We start from the raw sequence: 24,688 nt of genomic DNA on the forward strand, positions 1-24,688 counted from the left end.
TTTGTGACCCTAAATTCATAAATATGAATGGATTACAACAGTATATAATAGAGCAAAAATTAGGCTTCGCAAATTACTTTCACTGTAGCCAAAATACTTTTATCAAATGCAACATAACATAAAAATCTCATGACCAAAACATAAGTCACTAAAAAACATGTTACTACGTCATCTGCTAAAGCTGCAATGTACAGGGTGTTCGGGATAAATTTGACAGTTTCGTAAGGAAAAAGAAAATCTTCTTTGTATCTATTAAATTTAATGAATTGACAAAAAAACATTACAGGCAGAGTTAATTACAATACTATCAACAAGATTTACTCAAAATAACCACCATTAGCATCGATCACAGCTTCAATTCTGCTTCGGAACCTCGAACAAGCTGATGCTACAGTCTCCCTGGGAAGGGCCGCAAAAACTGTTTTAATTTTATCCATTAACTGGGCTTTTGTATTACTGGAAGTGCGATTGGTGTCTTTTTCAACTGCGCCCCATACAAAATAATCCATGGGGTTAAGGTCTGGGGAGTTTGGAGGCCAAACATTTGGACTGGTGAAGTCGTAGAAATTTTCAGACAACCATTTTTGACTTTTCCCAGAGGTGTGGCAAGGGGCCGAATCCTGCTGCCATACATACGGCCTACCATTGGCTACCCTTGTTATCCAGGGCTTGACTACAGTTAGCAACTCCACGAACAAAGCCCGAATTCCAATGCCAGGGTTCTTCAACTAACCTGTTCCTGCAGATTTGCGAGGAATTCTGCTGTACGAACGCAATCAGATCGTCTGCTAGGGATCTTTCTTCTTGCTACATCCTCGTAGTCACCATTGCAAGTCTCTAGTTCATGCCTGATTGTTTTTACTGTATTCAGGGAGCATTGGGCAGCAGTCGTAATATCCTTATTTTGATGGCGGGCACGAATCATCATGATACAAGTTATTCTCTTCCATGATTCAGGTGGGTTCCAGCTATCCATCCTTTCTGACATCTTGTATATGAATGAAGAAGGGTCCAAACTTTTAAATGAAGAGAAGTGTGTGTTAATACATGTAACTTACGGAAAAATATAATTAATTATAAATATGTCAAATTTATCCCGAACACCCTGTACAACAGCAACTTTCTAAAATTCTTTTTAATTTGTTTTCCTGACCTTCTAAATGCTTTGCATCCCCAGCCACAACTAACTCTGATGTCTATTCATTCCTGCTACAAAATACAGTCAACATTTGCTGGGAGTGTGGTAAATGTGGAATCAGCAAATGAATCTCTCAAAATGAGTCATGGAATGTATGGAGGTTCAGTGACATGGATGCAAAGTGTACCACAGAAATTGGCAATCATTGAACTATAAATGATACAAAGTGTAAGCTAGTTGATGCATTTCATTCACCATGTCTCATTGAATAATAATGGGTTTTCACAAGTTGAGTGTATTGTATACAGCCAGATGTAATTGTATTGGTTCACTCATGATACATAACAGCTCTTCTAGGAAACAATTTTAACCTTATTTTGACTAATGACACTTTTTCACCATGCACTGTCTCACAAAATGTTTCATGAGTTGTGACTTATGTGATGAGAAAAGCTAAATTAAGTAACTTTTATTTTTCAACATCTACTAAATATTAATTACAATAACTTTAATTTAATACTTTCTGATATTTTGGCAACATTACATTACCATCATCAGTAATCACAAAACAATGATATGTGCACGCATGCACTAACACTGGGAAAACAAACCCGGTGTTAGTGCTTGCATTCACATATCATTGTTTTGTGATCCCTGATGATGGTAATGTAATTGCCAAAATATAAGAAAATATTAATTAAAGTTATTGTAATTAATATTTAGTATATGTTGTTATTTCTTAAAAAATAATAGTTATGAATAGTTGACATATAAGCCTTTCTACCAGAAAGCTAAATTAAGTGTGAGAATTATCAACTTATTATGTTGCCTTCACTGGATTCAAATAATATAAGTATAATACAGAAGTATTCATCTTCTTATCAATGATTAGGCATTTGCCTGTTATTGGCTTCTCTGGCCTTTCATCTTTTTCTACCTGCCCCATCTCCTCAGTCTGTAATTATACACTTATGGTAGTTCCAAATACTGTGTGTGTGTGTCTGCACATGCGTGTGATCTTTCCATTTCTTTTCATATATATATATGTGTGTGTGTGTGTGATCTTTCTATTTTTCTTTCTTATTCCTTGTCTTTTCATTTAAATACCTAACTCTCATCTAATATCTTCATTTTTTATGCAATCTAATTTTGTGCATCCTTTAAATTGTTCTTAAATTCTTATTTCTGCTGCTTGTGTTTTACTTTTATCTTGCTTTTAACAGTGCATATTTCTCAGCTATACACCAAAGTAAGCTGAATGTATTCAAAGTTTATATATATAACTATAAGGTATAGAATAATTGTTATATCCTTATTTTTACTGGTTTGCTGTGTAAGCAGTATTATAAAGAAAAGTAAACAGAGTTTTAAAAACCCTTTCTAGTATTTTGGAATCTGATCTGTTATCGGTTGGTGAGAAGATTAAATTTTTTTCAATCAATAAAGCCACTTTTTTGTGTCAGGTGGTTTTATACTAAGTTTACTTTTTGTTTGCTTATGAATAGTTTGTCTGCTATTCCCCAAATTTTCTTTATTCATTCTCTCTATAAAATGTCTTGTGTAAATGTATGAATGTGTCCCATCTTTCTATTCTCAATACTCTTATAAGATCACCCCAGTTAATGCCCCCAGTTCATATTTTTTGAAATTTTTCTTCTGTACTGAAGAAACATTTCAATTACAATTGTTCTTTGCTCAACAATTGTAATTTATAATTATTATTAACACTCATTTTTTCTTTTTTCTTGAAGTAAAATAAAAAAGATATTATTAACACTGGTATCCTCCAGGGAGTCAGAAGACTTATCACAGAAAGTATACATTGTCACATACAAACTCATCAATCCATGCTTTAAACTCATTCAGTATGGCTACCATTACCACACTCTCAGGCAATACATCACTCACCAACCACTTTCCATGCAAAGTAGTTGGTGAGCGATGTTTCTTACTCCTCTGTGAGTGATGTTAAACCTGTTTCTTACTCCATTTCTCACACCCTCATTATAGTTTCCTGGAGGACTATTTAGATAAAAATGAATGCTGATCACCATGTAACTATGACAGATAGGATTTTTCTTATTCCAATTTGCTGATTTTCACTCGCATTGCACTTTTGCTCTCCTTATCAGCTGACTCATCTTTCTAGCCTGTTCCTTATTTTCTTCATGGAACTAATTATTACCATTATTCATATTGTGTTGCCTCCATGGTACCCTCTTCCTCTTCTTTCTGATATAATGTGTAATCCCTTCATTCATCCATTTGACACCTACTTTATTCAGCCTTTTAACCTTTGAAATATATTGACATACTGATGCTGTTAAATAGCTATCAGTGCCCAAACAACATTTATCTCCTTTCATACTAGCAGGACATTCTGCCCTGACTTTAATTCATTATGGTGAAATTATTTTGTTCATTTCCTGATTTATATATCTGATCATTTCATGGACACCACTCAGATAACCACTTCATGATTACTCTCATCAACCGGATGGAAATGTGACAATCCATTATTTCATCAATCTGACATATGAAAGCAAAGCAAAGAACATGAATATGATGTGTGGGCAATATACTATAACGGTATGTAAATTGATCTGGATTTCAGCATCCATACAAACTTTTCAGTTATAGAATGCACACTGCATTTTCATTTGCCTGTCTCACAAGTTCATCAATTATCATGATTACTTAACTGTTAGTGAAACTATGACGATTTTATTGACAGTCAAGCTAAATTATAAATTAAATTCTAACCTCTTATTAACAACAGCAATTGTTGGAGTAAAGTACTTTTAGGTAACTTTTCATTCAATTACCAATTTCATTTACCTCTGGATTTCCTTGTCATTCATACTAGCAGGACATTCTGCTCTAACTTTAATTCATTATGATGAAATTATTTTGTTCATTTCCTGATTTATATATTTGATCATTTCATCAGAGGATGTAATTGTGAGTGGAGTTTTTCACACTTTCCTCCAGTTGGTTAGAGTGATCACCTGGGTTGTGGCTAGCCATATGCAAACTTTTGTGAGGAAAGAATATATGTGGAATTATAAGGCTGGTGATTATGACAAGCTTAGGAGACAACTTGGAGCTATATCATGGAACAAGGAGTTGAGCGGTAAGGAAATAAATGCTGCTTGGGAACTGACAAAGAAACACATAACAGCATCAATATGTGAATGTATTCTGAAGGCCAAAAAGTTGAATAAGATAAGTGTAAAATGGATGAATTAGAAGCTTAATCATGAAATCTGGAAGAAGAAGAAGAAGGTACTTTGAGGCAGTACAAGGTTATTCATTATTCATGGTAATAATCAGTTACATAACGAGTATAAAGAACAAACTAGGAGAGTGACTTAGTTATTAAGGAAAACCAAAGTAGAGTATGAGCAGAAATTGGCAAATCAGTCAAAGAAAAACTCTAAAGAGTTTTTTAGATATGTGGCAAGTAGAAGAAAGATCATGGTAAGATGATGCTAATGGGTGAAAATGGTAGAATGATAACTGCTTGGGAAGATACTGTTGATGTATTTCAGTGATCAATTTATAAGGGTGTTTCATCCTGATCAGAGTGGAATCATGAGGAACTTAAGTGTAGAAGACATAGGAGAGGATGGCTTATTTGTGAGTGAGCAGGAGGTATTTGAGGAAATAAATAACCTTGATGTCAATAAGGCAATAGGATTTGATGACATATCACACATCTTAAGGGAATGTTCCAGGGAATTGGCATTCTTGTTTAATAAGAGTCATACAACAGCATGGGTTCCAAGGGAGTGGAAGGAGGGTAAAATTGTTCCACTGCATGAAGGTGGTGATAAGGCTGTAGCTTCAAATTTCTCTATATCTGGAGTTGTGGTGAAGGTACCAGAGATATTTGTGAGAAGTACGATACAGAAATGGGTTGATAACATCAGTATTCTTTGTGGTGGTTATCAGCATGGGTTTGTTAAAGGGAGATCATGTTTTGCTAACTTACTTATGTACTATAACAAGGGTGACAGATACCTTGGCCAGGGCAGATGCATATACAGTGGTGTACTTGGATAGACTACCACATGACAAAGTGTTAAATAAATTGAAACAGATGGGATTGGATAACAGACTTCTGAGTAGATCAGTGACTGGCTGTCAGATAGGTATCAGAAAGTTGTAGATGGGGTGTAGTATCCCAAAAGAGAAAGGTCACTAGTTGTTTACTGCAGGGGGTTAGTTTTGGGACCATTATTGTTAAATTTATATGTTAATGATATTGGAATGTGTTAACTTGTGACATGCAGATAATGCAAAATTGGGGAGAGTAATGCAGAGTAGCAGATGTTATGGCCTTACAGGAGGACTTGAATAGATTGCATGAATGGGCAGGTAAGTGGAACTGTCAGTTCAGTGTTGCAAAGTGTAAGGTTTTGAGATTTGGTCAGCAATGATGGGATGCAAAGTATACACAAGGACCTGAAATTCAGGAGGCCACATTGCACAAGTTGTGAAGATGTCACATGGGATAATTGCAATGATGCAGAGGACCCTGACATACAGAAATAGAGAAGGTATGATGCCATTATATAAAGGCCTTGATCAAGCCCCCAAATGGATTATTATTGTACCCAGATTTGATCACTGGCTTTTCGTGGTTACAGAGATATGTTGAAAAGAGTCCAGAGAAGATTCACAAAGGTGGTAAGTGGTCTTTTTGAATGTGGAGTAGGAGGACAGATTGAGAGAATAAGTTGCAAAGCTTTGTAAATAGGAGGAAGAGGGGGGGGGGGGGAATATGATTGAGACATATAAGTTAGTCAAGGGTTGTTATCAGGTTAACACGGAAGAGATTTTTCATAGAATGGAAGAGGCTATCGCTGGAAACTGTATAAGGAGGGTGTGAGCAGAGGAGTGAAGAGCAGGTTCTTTGCATGGAGAGTGATTGGTGATTGGAATGCATTGCCTGAGTGTGTTGTGAATGTAGACACAACAGTTTAAGGCATGGTTGTATAAGCATTGTGTGCAGTAGTGTGTACCTCTCACGATGAGTCTCTGACTCCATTGAGGTCAGATGTTAATAATAAATTAAATAAATTTTTAAAAAAATCGAAATTTCACCTTCATTACATTTGCTAAATCACTGTAAGTAACTATATGGTAAAACTGCTTTTTTGCTTTATCATTTTATTACTTGTTTTGTCTGCAGAAGGGAAAAAAAAATTTAATTAAAAAAAAACCTTCTCTCTCCTGTGGTAAATATAAATACATTTATGTGACTTATCTTGTGTAACTACATACATATTGTATATTTTTATATTCATTGCCATATGATCAATTATTATTATTATAATACAGGTCCATTATTCACAGTATACCTAGCATACATCTCCTAAACTCACTCACTAAAGAAGCATTCACAACACCTCTGACGATCCATTCCACCCATTCACCACCCTCCAAGCAAAAAATCTAGTCCTAACACTCTTCCTAACCACACTCTTACACAGCTTCCACAGGTGACTCCTTGTTCTCCCCCTTCTTGCCATGTACTGAAAAGTCTTCTTTGTCAGTCCTGTAAATCCCGTTTAATAACTTCTATCATCTCTCCTCTTTTTACCTATCAGCTAATTTTTGAATCCTACAAACTGTCAATCTATTCGCATAGGGAGCATTCCATAGACATGCCACAACCTTTGTCACTCACCTCTCGATCCTCTCTACCACTTCTTTATCCACACAGAATCCAGGAGTCCCAACATGGCCTTCTTAAAGCCTTATATAAGGGAACAATAACCTCTTTATCCGTGCCTGTTAATGTTCTTCCACAACTATGTAATCTTATGTGCTGTTTTGGATACCTCTGCAATATGCCCTCTAAACTTCATCTCCCTATCCACAATCACACCTCATCAGTTTCCTGCAGTTCAGTTTCATCAATATAGTACACAGCTTGTGATCTCTAACCAAAGTGCATCACCTTACACTTGGCCACATTAAACACATCCATTTACCTTTGCTCATGCTGCTAGTCTATTTAAGCCTTCCTTCCTGCAGGATCTATCACCATCATTTACCATTGCTGTTCCCAAATTAATATAATCAGCAAACAACTAAATATCTTCTGTCAAATCATTTTCATTATCATTCATATACAAATTAAACAACAGAGGACAAAATACTGAACCCTGTGTTACATCACCGGTCACTTGCCCTCTAATCCAAATCACCAGGTTCATATCCATTTCCATTTGCCTCAATTTATGCAATCGAGTTCTATGTGGAATCTTGTCACATGCTTTTGCGAAGTCTAGCAATATCACCATTTCCCTTATTCATTTCCATTGTCGCTTTATTATAAAAAGTAAGCAAATTACTAAGGCAAGACCTACCCCTCACAGAACCATGTTGTCCCTTATAGAGTATCATATTCCTATTCACCCATTCTTGAATTCCGTGTTTTGCCATTTTCTCCAATCTCTTAACCACCACTCCTGAGATGTTGATTAGCCTGTAGTTTTTGACTTCTGTGTTGGAGTCTCCTTTTTTGCAATGGGACTATTTTGTCCTCTTTCCACTCCATTGGTACCTTCCCAGAGGAGTTCATAATACATGGACTGATATGCCATTTAATCCCATGACTGTGTTTGTATTGAGGTTCTGCAATATTTTAAGTAGCTCCATTTCTTCAACCTCTATTCTCCTATCAATCAATATCACATTTGTCATTGCAATGTCACCACCTAGATGGTACACCCCTGCAAAATGCTCTCAGTAATTCAACTATTTGATTTGGTTCTGTTACCTCTTTGCCATCAGTACTTTTTAAGGTCATCCTTCTGTAGTAACCCTCTTTTTTACTTGTCTCACAGTGGAAGAACTTATGCCTTGAGCTTTGAACTTGGCCTCATTAGTTGGCTTTCTCTCATCATTAGATTTGGCCTTCCATACCATACCAGTCATCTTTCTTGCCTGAGGCATGTACTATTGTTGTTATTATTATTATTATTATCTTCTCTATTATCTATCTATCTATCTATTATTATTATCTATCTTATTATTATTAATCCTTTATCCAAGTTATACTTGGATAAAGGATTAAACTAAATTTATTATGGTATATGGTATTCTCTGCATCTTTCTTAGTTGAGTAATAGTTTGAATATCATCTATTGTTGAAAAGCCTCTTTTGAAACTGGCCTGTTCTTTGCAGCTATTTTTGTTGATGACTGTTTATATTCTGTTTAGAATGATTCTGGTGAATATTTTATATGTATGTGATAATAGACAGAAGGGTCTGTAATTACTGATGTCTTCTTTAATACCTAATTTATGCAGAATTATGTGTCTTTGATGTTTTCCATTCAGTAGGTGCTTTCCTTACTTGTATATATCAAGTGAATCTTTCTGCTAGAGTTTTAAAAAGCTTGTCCACCCATTTTTAATTCTTAAGATTTTATACCGTCTGGTGATCTGCAGTTTTCATATGGTGGATAGTCATTTTTACTTCTTCAGGTAGGGCAGATGGTATTTCAAAATTTTCATCTAGTACTGGAGCTGTGTCTACTTGTTTAGATGAGTAAAGATTCTCATGAAATGATTTTATTATGTTTTCCATTTCACCTCTGTTTGTGTGCCTGTCTATGAAGGCTGATGGTAGTGGTTGCTTTATAGACATTTCTTTTTCTACTTTTTTAGACTACTATGGAGCCTAGCTGTTCTGCTAATTTGTCATTCTATATGTATTATAGTCATCTTTTACCTCATTGTTTACAGATAATTTTATATTCTGAATGGTCTTTTCCTGTATCTTTCAGTTTTCTTCTCGTCTTCCATCATTCTCACTGATTAACACTCTCTTAGGAGGAAGTTCATAGGAGCTCTTTCTTTGCAATTCAATAAATGATTATTAAAATTTGTTAAATCTGTGTTGATGTTGTTTTTTAATTTCCAGTTTAACTTCCATATTTTTTTTAAATTCTTCTGAATTTATCTGTTTTGAGTGTCTTTTGTGGTTGGAATGTGCTCGTATATGTTCTTCATTTTTTCTATGTATTTTGAAGGTGGCTCTTATTGGACAGTGGTCTGAATGAATATCAGAGTAGGTTTTTCCAATGGCTTCAACATTTTGTACTATTCTTTTGCAATCTGTTAATATGAAATCAATTTCATTTCTTGTCTTTCCATTTGGAGATTGCCAAGTCCATCTTTTTTTTCAGTTCTCTTTTTCCACCTTGGATGGAGATAACTCCTCTACTACCATTAACAGCACTCCTCCTCCTCTGCCCTGTTTATTTTCATGAAAAACTTCATATCCATCCATTTCTATTCCTATAAGAATATCATTCTCATCTAGCATCTCACTTATTCCAATAATTTTTATGCAAATATTCTCTATTAGTGCTGCAATTTCATTTCCTTTATTTTGAATATTTCTGGCATTTGTAAGCACACATTAATATATTTAAAAAGTATTACTGACTCTATTTCTCAGATATGATACCTTCATCCCCCTCCCCATTCCACCTGGTTATTCCTTTCTATCATCACTGACCTTCCACATCTTTCCAGACCTAAATCTTTAAAAAAAAACTATTCATAATGTAAAGCCCTTCTGCTTCAACAAATTCTGCCAGGATTTTGCCTCATTCATTTCTTTTCCCTTTCCCCCATGGGCCAATGTATTTTTCTTCACTAGATCCTGTACCTTTTTGCATTAAAATCCCCACACACACACACACACTATGGTGTATGTTGTTTTCTTCTGTAATGCTCAAAGATGTTTATAGAAGTTTTCTATTTCTTCTTTGTCAGATGTTGAAGTATGTGCATAAACTACTACTATTATTTTGATTCTTGCTGATTCTTCTATTTTAATTTTAGTGTTCTTATTTGTTCAGAGTGGATTGTGCAAGAAATAATATATTTAGTTGGCTTGATGAAACCAACTCCTCCAACCATTGTAGCATTATCTGAAACTCTCAGGAAAATTTGGTTGCCATTATTTCATTTTGCTGTTAATTCAGAGCTTCTTCGAGTTTCACAAATAACAAGGACATCAAACTTTACATTTTGCAGTTCCCGAAGCAGGAAATCAATGTGGGAGGCTGAAGACAAAGTTTGAGTATTGAAAGAAACAATAAATAGGGTCAAAGTTCTAGATGGTGGTCTATCTTCCTCTGCGAGATTCTTAGCACCCCCTGCTCTTGGAGATTTCACCACCACCACCTTGGTTGGATTGCAAAGAGCTGTGCAGGACTTGGGGCCTTTTTCTACTTCTACTTGCTGGCATCTTTACAGTGGTCTACACCACTTCTCCTGACCATGGTTCTGAAGTGCATCTTTGGGTCCACGGCTCCTTATTCATTATTTGCGGAATGGCCTCATCCACCATCTGAGGGATGCACTTAGTAGGGGTGAGGCCCCCTGCAAGAGAATATTAATTATAAAAAACTTTAATTAATACTTCATTATATTTCGGCAATGTTACATTGCCATCATCAGGGATCACAAAAACAATGATATGTGCATACAGGCACTAACACTGAGCAGATGAGGCTGAATAAAGGCAACAGAAATCAGGCCTAGAATCCTAAACAGTGCCTCCCTAATGGACTAAACTGAGTTGTCTTGGCCTTTGGGCTGATGCTTAACATGCATGCTTCTCAGATTTAGGGCAGTCTCATGCACCAAAATTTGTTGAGGTTTGGAAAGTTTTTTAAAGCTGAGGTATATTTGATGAATAGTCTTTCTCATACTTGTATTTGCTTGTGCAAGTATAAAGACTATTCATCAAATCTGCTTCAGCTTTAAAAAACTTTCAAAACCTCAACAAATTTTTTGTGATCCCTGATGATGGTAATGCAACATTGTCAAAATATAGGAAAGTATTAATTAGAGTTTTTTTTTATAAGACGTTGTGATCTACCATCACATCCTATAGCCTTAGTAACATTGAGTTTACTCAATTCCTCCCTCATCATCATCAGTGGCTCCTTACTTCCCACTATCCCAGGTTCTACATTATTTTACTTTCACATGGATGAAATACCTTTATGAATTGCTCATTATCTTCTATATCCTCCTCAGTGGTTATCATTTTACCATTGTCACTAACCAATGGATTATTCAGTATGATCCATAATCTTACTGGCCATGTATCGAAAAAAACTCCCTAGGATTTCTTTTGGCCTTATTGTGGTAAAGATAGCACATGTTATCTTTACCAAGTGAGTCGCTTTCTTGCTTGCTGTTTTTATTCCTCATGTAGCTGATTATTGCTACTCATCTTTTGCTACCTCCACAATTCATTTTTCCTCCAGACTGCATGCTTTATGTCTTCAGTCAACCATTTCTCACCTATCTGATTTAATCTCATGACCTTCAGAATAGATTCAGGAATTGCTTCTCCCAAATAGTTCCTGATTAGGTATCAAGCAACATTGATCTCCTTCCCATCCAATTCCTTATTCCATGATATGGCTGTAAGCTGTCTCTGTTTGTCATAATCACCAGCCTTATAGTTTGACATATATCACTTGCTCACAGAAGTCCTAATATGGCTAGCCACCACCCAAGCGATTACAACAACTACTTTCAACAACTGGAGGGAAATTTTAACACCTTACAATAACATTCTGGTATCTATATTACCACAATTAAAATCACTCTTTTTTTTTATTAGCTAGACCAATCTGCCTATAATTTTCCTTCTCACTGCCCTCCACTTAACAGGTCTATAGCAACATCCAACTAGATATTTCATTCTGTTCACCTCCACCTCACACCATACTGCATCAAAACCATGCTACTGTTCACTTTTCATCTCCACCTTGGATGGGGATAACTCCTCTGCTACCATTAACAGCACTCCTCCATTTCTGCCCTGTTTATCTTCATGAAAACTACATATCCATCCATTTCTATTCCTATAAGAATATCATTCTCATCTAAAATCTCATCTCACTTATTCCAACAATTTTTATGCAGATATTCTCTATTAGTGCTATAATTTCCATTTCCTTTATTTTGAATACTTCTGGCATTCATAAGCACACATTAATACATTTAAAAAGTATTACTGACTCTATTTCTCAGATATGATACCTCCATGCCTCCTCCCCATCCTACCTGGTTATTCCTTTCTATCATCACTGACCTTCCACCTCTTCCCAGACCTAAATATTATTATTATTATTATTATTATTATTATTATTATTATTTGACAACTCCAGGGAGTCCAAAGACTCATCGAGGGAGAGTGTGCCAACAGCATTGAACGATTGGTCCCCTTCCAATATATCCTTGGCAACCGCAATCCTTTCTTGTACACTCACAAATCCACTCCAGTAACTGTCATCCACACCTCTCATGCACTGTCTACCTGTCCAACCTGATCACTGCTCCCCACAACACACACACACACCCAGTTTCCTTGTCTTGTGTTCATTCATTCTCTCTCATGCCACTCACCCTCTCCATTCACAAGTTCTCCTACACTACTTCACTTCTTTTCCACATCACCTCTTGCTTTCTCACGTCTTTCATTTGCTTCTGTCAGTGCAGCAACACTTTCTCCAGCCAACTAACACCAAATTCCTTTAAATGTATCCCATCTCTTTTATACAATCCTTGTGTCCCTCAAATTCATCCCATACATTCACAAAACAAACTCCTTTCTCTTCACACAACTCTGCTAGCATACCATTCATAATCTTCTCTCACTGTTGCTACTCATCACTATCATACTTGGGCAACATACTGATTACCATTCCTACCACACCAACTCTTTCACTTTCCTTAATAATCCTCCTGACATCCATCATTACATTCTGTTTGTTACTAACAAAACCATTCATGCCTACTAACAGTATCAATTCTTTTGCCCCACTTCTCATATCAAATGTTTCAATCATTCTGCTCATTCTCCTTCCAGGGAAACAAATCTTGCACACCTTTTCACTCACCATGCCTCTTATAATTTAAATCCCCCCCCCCACCCCCTATAGTGCCACTCTGAAATCATTCAATAACTCTTTCAGGTGCCCATCTTTCATCCCATTCTTCCTCACTTACATGCAAATCTATAATTACCCTCATATCACTTCTCATAGGCTTCTTCCCTTTGGCTCATCTTCACCAACTTCACTTTCATTTCTTCAGTCACTTTCTCACTGTTTTGCATGCCCACTGTGTTATTGCTCACTACCATGGTCCCTGTCACTACCACACTGCCAGTCATGACTGCTGTCATACTGCTTGCTTTCACACTGCCAGTTGTGCTGTGCCCCCTGTCCCTTCCATTATCAAAGCCTCATTATCTTTCTCACATGCTTCTTACCTACCAAGAACCTTGCTTGCTTCCATATCTACATTCGTGATCTCCTGTTCTAACTTTTGCCTGCCACTTTTCACATTCAAAGACACATCATACTCCAGAAGTATGCTACACTTCTTGCATTTTGTGTGTATGTGTGCATCTGTAACCCACATATGATAGGTTATTAGGTCTCCAATATTGTCAAAACTTGCCAGTCTTCTGAAGTACTACTAAATGCATCAAATCCACTTAGATCTCAGTTTTCTTCCAAGTGTTTTTCCTAGTAGCAAACTTTTTCATTAACTTTACTCTCCTGTACTGTTTAATTCCTTACTATGTTAGGTTAACATTGCTTATGCATGGTTATTATTATTCTTGGCTTCTTCCCCCCCCCCCCATGTCCCTCCATTCTAATAAGAACCTCTCACATATTAACCCTCCAACCGGCCAGGACGTATATATATGTCCATCTAAATCTGGATACGATTCAATACACCTGTTGAAAGAACATGGATAAGAAGTGCAATTTGGCTGTTCTGTCCTTTAGAAGGTGCGATAATCCTTCACGCTGTAGAGAACACTTAAACAGATTATCTTGTGAAGCTGATTCTCAGTTCTCTATAACAAAGAACGCATTTCCTTGTTTTATGCTGGGCAACTGGACTCTTAGTTATATTAGAGAGAAATGAAAGGAAATGAATGAGGCATGAAACTCTTTGAGTTTCTTATTCGGTTTTGAAACAATGTGGGATTTAATATCCCCTTAATATAAATAAAAATATATTATTTAAAAAAAAAAAAAAGAACGGCTGCCGACTTTCTTGATTATGTTATCTTTGTTCAAAATCATATTTCAAAGAATAATTCACAGATTTCAAATATGCCTATTATAATTTTATTTTTTTTTTTTGTAAATAAGAATACAGTTTGCCGAAACTTTGTCTATTAAATTCTCGTAGCAGTGTGTGCCACAGATTAGAAATTTTCAAAGTAGCATGAATATTTTTTTTTTATTACAAAACAGCAAAGTTTGATAATAAATATTTGCGCTAAAATAAAGTTCGACAGATTGAACAATATTATTGCATTATTTCTTTTCTCCTGCAGGAGAAAAATGGTAAAATGTCACTCGTATAATCATAGCAGATTTTCTATTGACAAAAATGGTAAGAAAATAATCATTTGCACTTTCATTTCAAAACTCAAAGAAAGAACATTGTAAATTCACCCACTCAAAAAGAAAATACTACATATTTTTCTTCTGTTATTATCTGATTTTTTCTTACAGTAGAAAGAAGAAATTACTGCACATATTTCTTTTGTCAATACAAGAGTGCAAAAATCTGTAAATTGATTACATTATAGCTGATAGAGAATTCATGCCAGAAAAAATATTTATGTAAAAGAGTTCTAACATCAGCAGATATAACGACATTTTCTTCTAGTTGAGATACGTGACATTATTGAAGTAGTTAAACTTTTGCTACTATTTTACACTAAACTGCACAAGCATGTTCCCGAAGTGATTTACGTTTGTAACAATTGCCTGCAGATTGAATAGGTCTAATCCCCCCCCCCCAACCAAAAATTAAATGATTATGTTACAGATATGCACCTTTTCTCTTAAAAAATTCAAATCCTTTTTTTTCGATATAATTGTATCAAATAATTTAGAATTTTTTGATAATAAAAGTGAAACTGATCACTATAAATAAAGAAATCATTTTTGGCATAAATGAGCAATTTAGTGTGACTTCTGGGAAACTTTCTCTCTTGTGTTCAGCTAAGAGGATTATTGTCCAGCATTTCTAAAAAGTATTTCAGAATTAGCAACCAGCAGCAGTAGAAGTAGTAATGTTTAGAAATTTTTTAAAAAAAAAAAAAAAGAAACAGAAATAGCACAATGGAACTTTCTTTTGTTGGTATGCATAAACAGTTTTACATATTCAAAATATAGTATAGAATTTCTAAATCTTAGAATAATTTCAGCAGACCGCTGAACAGCTGATTTCAGATGCAAAGAAATAACTCAGTATTAGAAGCTTTGAATATACAACAGTATTATTGCTTTATTTCTTTTGTCAAAACAGTAAACTGAAATAAGAGATTTTGAATACTATCTGAAAGCTTTCAAACCAGTAAAAATTTAAAGTAGTTATCTGAGTTCCAGGAGAGGGGGGGGGGGGAGATTGCAGTAAAAAATCTTAAAAATGAGCATAAATTTTGAATCACTTCATACAGGATATCCTTCCTATTATATTTTCAACATATCTACAGCAGTTAAGCACTGGATATTATAGTAATGTGCATCCTATAAAAAAAATTTTTTTTTAAATCTGTTGCAATTTTAAGCAAAAGAAGAAGGCGAAGAGACTCTGATAAAATACCATTGGATATAAATTTTTGATACTAAAAAAAGACACAATCAGAAACCAAATAATGCAGTTTATAATCATTTGTTGTTCATAGAAAAAAAAAAAAACATTCCTAAATTTGAAATGTGACGATCCATATAAAGGTACTTTGCAAAGAAAGAAAGCAAAATGTCATATTTATTTCACTAAATGTTATTTAAAAATATAAATATTTGACAAAATATGTTAAATGCAAACAAACATTTAAAAATTTGCGAAAAAATCTATATTGTCAGTAAAGTGAAGGAAATTTACTATTACTAAAATATATTCATTGGAAAGGGCTGATCTGTGGTCATTTCAGGATTGATTATTTATTTTGGCAGATGTGAAACTCGTTTTTATTTTTGGAAAGAGACACAATAAATAAACTGTGCAGCAAAAAAAAAAAAAAAAAAAAAAAACCCGACCAATATCCTAATACAGTAAAGGCAATCCCAAGTAACACAGTACATGTAAACTGAAGTGACACAAAAGTCGCTCCACCACAGTTAATCCGCTAATGGCTCTAAAATCACCATTAAGGGATTAACAGCAGCGGAGGGTAAATACTTGATAAAAGGTGTATGCCATTGATGTTTTGATCCATGAAAATTTCTGGCTATTTCATCCACCTCGGACAGTAAGAGGATTAATCTGGTAATAACCAGTTACCAACTTATAAGCCATAATACTATTGGTGGTGGTGGTGGGCAGTAGATGGCGCTGTGTGCATTGATGGTAGTGATGTCATGGTATGTAGCTGGAGAGTTAAGTAGCAGAGGCAGTGAGTTGTGTGTAATTGGAGAATAAGTAGTAAGGGAGATGTGTGTACTGGAGTAGAGTGCCTCATCTGCACTGTTACTAATAACCCTTCTCAGCTTCACATCATCTGCAAACAACTGAATATCCCCCTGCAATCTGTTGACAATGTTATTGATATAAAGGTTAAACAATAGAGGTCCCAGTACTGAACCCTGTTGGACTCCACTTGTAACCTTCTGACTCCTTGATATTGAATCCTCCTCTCAATATACAACTTTCTGTTCCCTATCAGATAACATATCCTGAATCCAACTCATTAACCTGACATTTACACCCACATGCTGCAACTTAAATATCAGCTTATCATGTGGTATCATATCAAATGCCTTTGTAAAATCCAAAAAAAATGGCAGATTACAAGGCGTATTCAAAAAAAAGATCGATCTCTTGCTACAGACTTTATTGCTCATTTTACAACATTTTAAGCCCTTCAAAGTAGTCCCCTCTACTGACGATATACCATTCCCTGTGTTTCTTCCATTGTTGGAATGCTTCCTGGAATGATCTTTCTGTGATTTTCCTGAATCCCCTCTGTGGTTTGGAAATGACGTCCTTTCAAAGTGGTTTCCTATTTCAGTTTGTAAAACAGTAAAAAGTCTGCTGGGGCTAAGTCCAGAGAATAAGGTGGAATGGGCACAATGAATGTCTGATGTTTTGCCATATAACTGCAGATGAAGAGCGACATCGAACATCTAAGTCTTGTTTCTCCCACAATTCAGGCCTCTTCTTGCACACAGCATCCCCTCAAACATGTTAAAACTTTCTGGTAACTCTTTGTTTACTATCTGACTACATGGTACAAATTCATAATGGACAATGCCTTTCCATTCAGAAAACACAACCAAAATCACCTTGAGCTTTGACCGATTCATCCATCGATGCTTAAACCACTCATAGCACTGCGTTCGGCTCATACAGTCCTCCCTGTATGCTTGGTTAAGCAATTGAAATGTCTCTGTAAAATTTTTACCAAGTTTGCCACAAAATTTTACACACTAATCTGACAAACAGTTTGTGTACATGCTCACTTCAGCAGATGTAACTTGATGACTAATGCTCATGATAGAATGGGGAAAATGGCAGTTTGTTGTCAAAACCTGCCACTAGGTGCCCTTGGTAGCTGCAGTGCACTCTCTGTGCCAGCTGCCGTGCTATTTAAAAAGTTCGGTCTTTTTTGAACACTCCTCGTATGCCTTTCTTTCATCAACCGCTCTTGTCACGTTATTATAAAAAACAATCATGTTGACTCTCACAGATAACATTACCCTCAATTGCCCCAAAGCTGTATATGGTCCCTCACTAATTTCTCCAAGATCTGGAAGTGTCAAATTATAGACCAGTTTGTGTTTCAACTACTGATGAAACACAAAGTGGTCTATAATACACTTCCAGTTTGCTACCACCCTTATGCAATGGCACTATCTTACCCTCCTTCCACTCCTTGGGTGAAATAACCCCAATAAAGTGTTCATTGAACAACTTGACTATGTCCTTTGCAATAATCACTCTATTTCCATTTTTATCCAACAATGTTATTCTTCCACAATCATTTCTCCTCCTACTGGCCATGCTAAAAAATTCCTTAGGATTTTCTTTGGATCTCAGGACCAATCTCTTCTCATATTCCACTTTTGCCTTCCTTACCATGCTAGTCATTCTCCTGGCCTGAGTTATATTCTTCATACATCTGCTCTTCATCCCCCCTCTCCTTATATCTCTTCCATAATCTCTTTTAACCTGCAGTTCCTGTTTGATATTGTTTGTAATCCACTTTACACCAAATTGTGTCTTCTTCTTCACTCGTGGTATACACTTATTATTGCTTCTAATAAATATTCCTTCACAATTTGCCAAGCACTAATGATATCTCCCTTCCAATTCCTCCCTCCATGGAACTGCCCCAACTTGATATCTAAGACTATTATAATCACCTGTCTTATAATTCCACATAAATTCCTCTCTCTTTGATACTCCTTCATGTCTATTCATCTTCCAAGTCAAAACCACATGGTTACTCTCTAACTGGGGGCAGAGATGCCATCTCAGTTATTATCTGATCTTCTGATGCTATGACCAAATCCAAAACTCTTGAACCTTGTGTTCCTTCTACTACTTGTTGCCTAAGACATTTATCCTTTAAGAATTCTAGAAATTTCATTCCCTCGTTACTACATGCAGTTTCCTCTTCCCAATTTATACTGCTGTAGTTAAAATCTCCCATAATAATCATTCTTCTTGCACTTGCTAAGCTCAACGGTGTAAACATCTCCTGTTCCTCACTCTCTATGCTCCTTGGCTTGTAGCAACATCCCACTAAATATCCTGTCATGCCTGCCTTTACCTCACACCATATGCTTTCAAGACCATTAGTGCTATTGCCCTCCAAATCCTCTACTCTGAGAGGACATAAGTCATCACTTATCATAAGCAGTACTCCACACAGGATTTTCCCTTCCTATCCTATCGAAAAATGCTGTACTCTGCTACTTCTGTTCCTGTTAGTATATCATCTTCCATCAACCACATCTCAGAGATCCCATTCTCCAGACTTCCTTCTTACCACTAGGATAGTAAATGGTATCGATGATGGTATAGCCTTTAATTATCCTTTTACGTAATGTATACCTGCTGTAACATATATAGAGAGCCTAGGACTCATCCTAATCTCCCATTTTTCTTTCAAAGTACAACTCATATGCTTTTTTACTTTCTAAATACATTTTAAAAAATGCTTGGATTTTTTTTAATGTATACCTTTGTGTGAAAGAGAGTCAAGTAAATTAGTGAGAGATGGACCGTTGATCAACCTAATTGCCCTCTTCTGTACTGGTGACACTCTTAGGTGCTCTACCCCAAATATGAAAACAGTATTGAATGGCTGAATGCATTTCTGGTTTATACAGAGTTGATAGCTGTTCAGAGGTGAGTGACATGAAAAACCTAATTTGTTGGATTCTGAGGAGGTGACATTTGTAATATGTTATGCCAAGAGAGAAAGAGATTAGTAGTTGGTGTAATCCCAAGACAATTATCTTGTCCAGAGACTTGGGAATTATCAAAAGTAAGAGAGCATATGAGTTGCACTCCCGTGTAATGGAATTATCTTTCCTTCCTTCCTTCCACTTGCTTATGCTGAGACTTAAGTTGAACAATACTCATACTCAACAAGTGCTACATTTGAATCAAGTTCTTGCAATAGCTTCTAGAGCTCTAACTTATCCCTCTCTGTTATTTCATCTACTTCTCCCTCTGCATCTAGCAAGTTAATGGGTCTCCCTTGAATGTTATTATTATTATTATTTTATGTCGATCCCATTCATGCGAAGTTGGTTAGTCTACTTATAGTACGTTAGTATTGTGAATGGGTAGAGAGTTAGGAAAGGAGAAATTTGTTCATATTTGATTTGAAGACCTGTGCATTGTATTCTTTGGGAAACGCATATGAGAGGAGACTGTTCCAGAATACAACAGTATATAAAACAAAATGGAGAAGAAGCAAAGCTGGTTCTGTGAGTTTGTAGTTGAACTATGAACAAAAGTGTTGAGTGGTAGCTGCATGTTTTCAGTGGATTTAGTAGAGAGAGAGTACAGGAATTATTGATGTTAGTTCATATGAATAGTTGAAATAGAAGTATTTTTAGAAGATCTATGCTACAGAAACTAAATGCCTATGTGAAAGTAGGTGGAGTGAGTTGGTCATTAATCAACCTAATTGATTTCTTTTGTATTGATTCAAGTATTTTCTTAACAGCATCATCCTAAATGCAAGAGAAATATTTGATAATTGGGCAGATTTGCGATTTGTGTAAAATTAATAGCTGTTCTGGAAGGATGCCAAAAGAGGTTTCATGTCAGGGTCAAGAAGAGAAATATCACCTTTTCTGGGAATTTCAGTGTTGTCTAAATTTAGTAATACTAAAAAAAAATGGTTCTTTTTTGTGGGAAATAAGGCAGAATTGTATTTTTCTGGTATTGAAATTGACTGAGTTATCTGAGGACCATTGAACAATGGCTTGGAGATCAGAATTGAGGGTAGTGGAAGATGTAGGATACCCAGAAGCTTTCCTCACCTACATATTAGAGATTTGCTCTACAGATTCCCTTACTATCACCCTGGGCTCTAGATTGGCATTCATCCCAACACTTAAGAGTGTATGCCAGGGAGACCCTTTGTCTCATATTTTCTTCAATTGTGTCATCAATGAGTTTCTTTACTCTCTTCCAAGCCATAATGGCTACTCTCTTAGCACAACAACTATTAATATGACATTTGCTGACCCTCTGCTAGAGAAAGTTTGCTAGAATTCCTCAACCGAGTAGTCAACTTCTTTCAATTTCGAGGCCTAAATATCAATGTGATAAAGCCAAGTATGTTTTCTCTTGTCTCCTCAGGTAGAAACAAGAAACTGAAGGTTGAGAACTTTGAGTTTTTCCTTCATGGCATGTCATTGCATTCTATCTTAGTTCTGGAGGAGTGGAGATACCTTGGTGTTCTTTAATAATAAATTTAGTTTAATCCTTTATCCAAGTGTTTCTTTCTGAAAAGCCCCACTTAAATCTCAACAGAGGCTCTTCGTTTTGAATTACTTCCTTCTTCCCAGATTCTGCAATCGGTTAGTCTCTCTCATTATTGTCCCAGATGGATGTATAGATGTTCACTCAGTGGTCTATTTTTGGTTATATCTTCCTCACGATGTGCTGTTAGCATTTTTCCATGCCACTGTAAACCATAGAAGTCTTGGGATTCCCTCTTTGCGATAGTTAGTGCCTAGATTATGGCTATCCAGATTCATGTATTAAGGATGATTATCAACGTACTTCTAAATGAGTACTTGATGATAGAAAGACAATTATGGCAACCTTTGCTGAACAAAGGAGATTGGGCTCTAATGTTGCACAGTTATTTCAGTTGACAGAGCTGCATTACAATAATTTAAATATGTTCCCTCTCAACATCAATAGATCAAGGATAGGACTTGCTTCCTGACTGGATTTGATATATCAGTTTAATTAGGACAAGAATGAATACTCTGCTGACTCAAGTTTATACAACTCAGGAAGAAGTAATAACAACTGCAGAGCAGGCCATCAGGTATAGAAACTTTGACTCGTGTTGCTCAATGTTGTTTTTGCTTTCATTGTGACTTCTGAGTGTATTCCAAGTGTGCAATTATAGTGAGATTCTGGTTTTAATCGGATTATCAACTCTTCTGATGCTATAACCAAATCCAAAATTTTTGAACCTCTTGTTCCCTCTGTTACATGTTGCCTAAGACATTTGTCCCTCAAGAATTCTAGAAATTCCATTCCCCTATTGCTACATGCATCTTCCTCTCTCCAATTTATACTACTGTAGTTAAAATCTCCCATAACAATCATTCTTCTTGCACTTGCCAAACTTAGCTGTCTAAACATCTCCTGGGTCTGTAGCAACACCCCACTAAATATCCTGTCTTGCCTACCTCTACCTCACACCATATGCTCTCAAATCATTTGTCTCACTTCCTTCCAAAGCCTCCACTCTTAGAGGACATAGGTCATCACTTATCATAAGCAGTACCCCACCACCACGCTTTCCCCTCCTATCCTGACGAAAAATGCTATACCCAGCGACTTCTATTCCTGTTATTATATCCCCTTCTGTCAACCACGTCTTAGTGATCCCAATAATGTTTGGCCAGGCTGATGCTATCTGCATCACCAATTCCTCTCCCTTATTCCGAATACTCCTGGCATTAGTATAAAGCATATAAATGCCATTGTTTCTATATCCAGCATTATCCCTTCTAGACTCCACTGGGTTCAGCGTTACCTGACATCGTCTCCCTTCTCCCAAGTATCCATTCCCACAAGAGGCCACCCCTGCTATCATCCTCGCTGGGACACACTGACTCTTTCAGAACAGCAATCTCTCCAGATGCCTACGTCCTTCCTCATTCAAATGTAAACGGTCTCTCGCATACAATTCCTCTCTTTCCTCAAACGCACTCCAAGCATCCACATATACCAGTCCTCTCTTGTCACACATTCTTGCTATTATGCCATTCAATATAGCTCTTCTGCTCAGCTCATCATTATCATGCCTAGGCAACACACACTATTTTTCCTTTCTCTGTCTTCTTCCATACAGTCTCAAGCAAAAACCTCATATCTCTCGCTGCCCGACTTACATTACCACTCAAGTCATTCGTTCCTATCATCACAATCATCTCATTCGCCCTTTCACCTCTCTTAACTCTCTTAATTGCCATAGCCACCCTTTCTATTGTTCCTCCTGGCAAACACTCCTCACGCATCCTATCTTGAACACACGGATCATTGAGTCGCCATACATTATACCTCTTACCATTCCCTCCTATTGTTTCCATTCTCTCCTCTTATTTCATTCCCATATGTCTCTCTCATTCCCTCTCCTCTACTGCTATTCTCTCTTCTAGCATTCCCATACCTCTCTCTCCTACTGTTTCCAGTCTCTCCTCTTCTAGCACTACCATACATCTCTCTCATTCCCTCTCTTCTACTGTTTCCATTTTCTCCACTTCTAGCACTTCCATAGCCCTCTCTCATTCTGTCTCTCCTACTGTTTCCATCCTTTCGTCTTCTAGCATTCCCATACCTCTCTCTCATTCCATCTCCCCTACTGTTTCCATTCTCTCCTCTTCTAGCACTTCCATATCTCTCTCTCTCATTCCGTCTCTCCTACTGTTTCCATCCTCTCGTCTGCTAGCATTCCCATATCCCTCTCTCATTCCCTCTCTTCTACTGTTTCCATTCTCTCCTCTTCTAGCACCCCTATACTTCTCACTCATACTCCCTAAATTCTCTCTCTCTCCTACTCTGATTCTCCTTGCATTTATCTCTTCCATTCTCCTAATCTTATCTTTCATACTTCTGCTCTCATTCACAAGACATTCCACCTCTTTCAACTCATCTATCTCCCTCTTCAGGTCAGTCACTCTTAATCTAAATTCACTCTCCCAAACAAAACCATCTCCTAAACTTTCACAGTCACTCACACCTTCCACACTATCAACTATTATTTTCTCATTCATATATATCTTTGTTTCATTCTCTCCTATCACACTACTTGTCTTCCTACATTCATTCCCATTCCTGGAGCAACAAAGTCGGATATCGACATTTCTAATGCACTTATTTCCTCCAACTGCCTGCATTTTGCGCATATACGCTCTCCGCTCTCTTTCACAAGCCACATATCTAATTCCCGAGATGCATACATGCCAGATAAAATATACTGGACTAATCTTTAAAGGTACCTGTGGCATGACTATAAACAACAAATGACACGATAACTACAGTAATTAACTTTAATGAAATGAAAGTACAGATTTTTTTTATTTAAATTAAGGGGATATTAGATCCCACATTGTTTTAAAACCAAATAAGAACTCAAAGATTGGAATCAGAGAGTTTCATGCCGAATATAGTATAAAAAACTATGAAAATATCGGCGAATACTAGCGTGAGCCAATGCAAGTTGTCCTAGAGCGTAGTACAAACACGGGCAACTCGTTGCAAAGGTGGGTAAAGTTCTGATCACTATTCTTGGTATTTTCCATAATGTAAAAACATTTCCTAGGAAATGTATGCTGTTATTACATTATGGTAGGAGGTCACTACACAGACCGGCTTCAGCCTTTTTTGAGGTTTCATCAGCGAGTAGTTAGACCAAATTACCCACCTTTGCAACGAGTTGCCCATGTTAGTGCTACGCTCTAGGACTACTTGCATTGGCTCATGCTAGTATTCGCTGATACTTTTATAGTTTTTTATACTATATTCAGCATGAAACTCTCTGATTCCAATCTTTGAGTTCTTATTCGGTTTTAAAACAATGTGTGATCTAATATCCCCTTAATTTAAATAATGTTTATATCACCGAAATGAAGCCTGTTGGCTCTTTATTTATATGAAAGTACAGATATTTCATACTAAAAATAATAATACATCATCAGCGTGTAGAAACAAGCAAATCAAAGAAACAGGAATAGAAGCAGGATATTT

At 36.4% G+C, this 24,688-nt stretch overlaps 1 protein-coding gene across 2 annotated transcripts in view; it reads left to right on the forward strand.

Moving 5' to 3' along the window:
- Positions 1–24,688, forward strand: part of PMCA (plasma membrane calcium-transporting ATPase 3) — a 1,392,263-nt gene that overhangs the window by 1,288,128 nt on the left and 79,447 nt on the right. The window lies entirely within an intron of this gene.

Source organism: Typopeltis vanoorti, chromosome 2, assembly GCF_054136105.1.
Source record: "Typopeltis vanoorti isolate ZY-2024b chromosome 2, IOZ_Tvanoo_1.0, whole genome shotgun sequence".
Classification (NCBI taxonomy): Eukaryota; Metazoa; Arthropoda; class Arachnida; order Uropygi; family Thelyphonidae; genus Typopeltis; species Typopeltis vanoorti.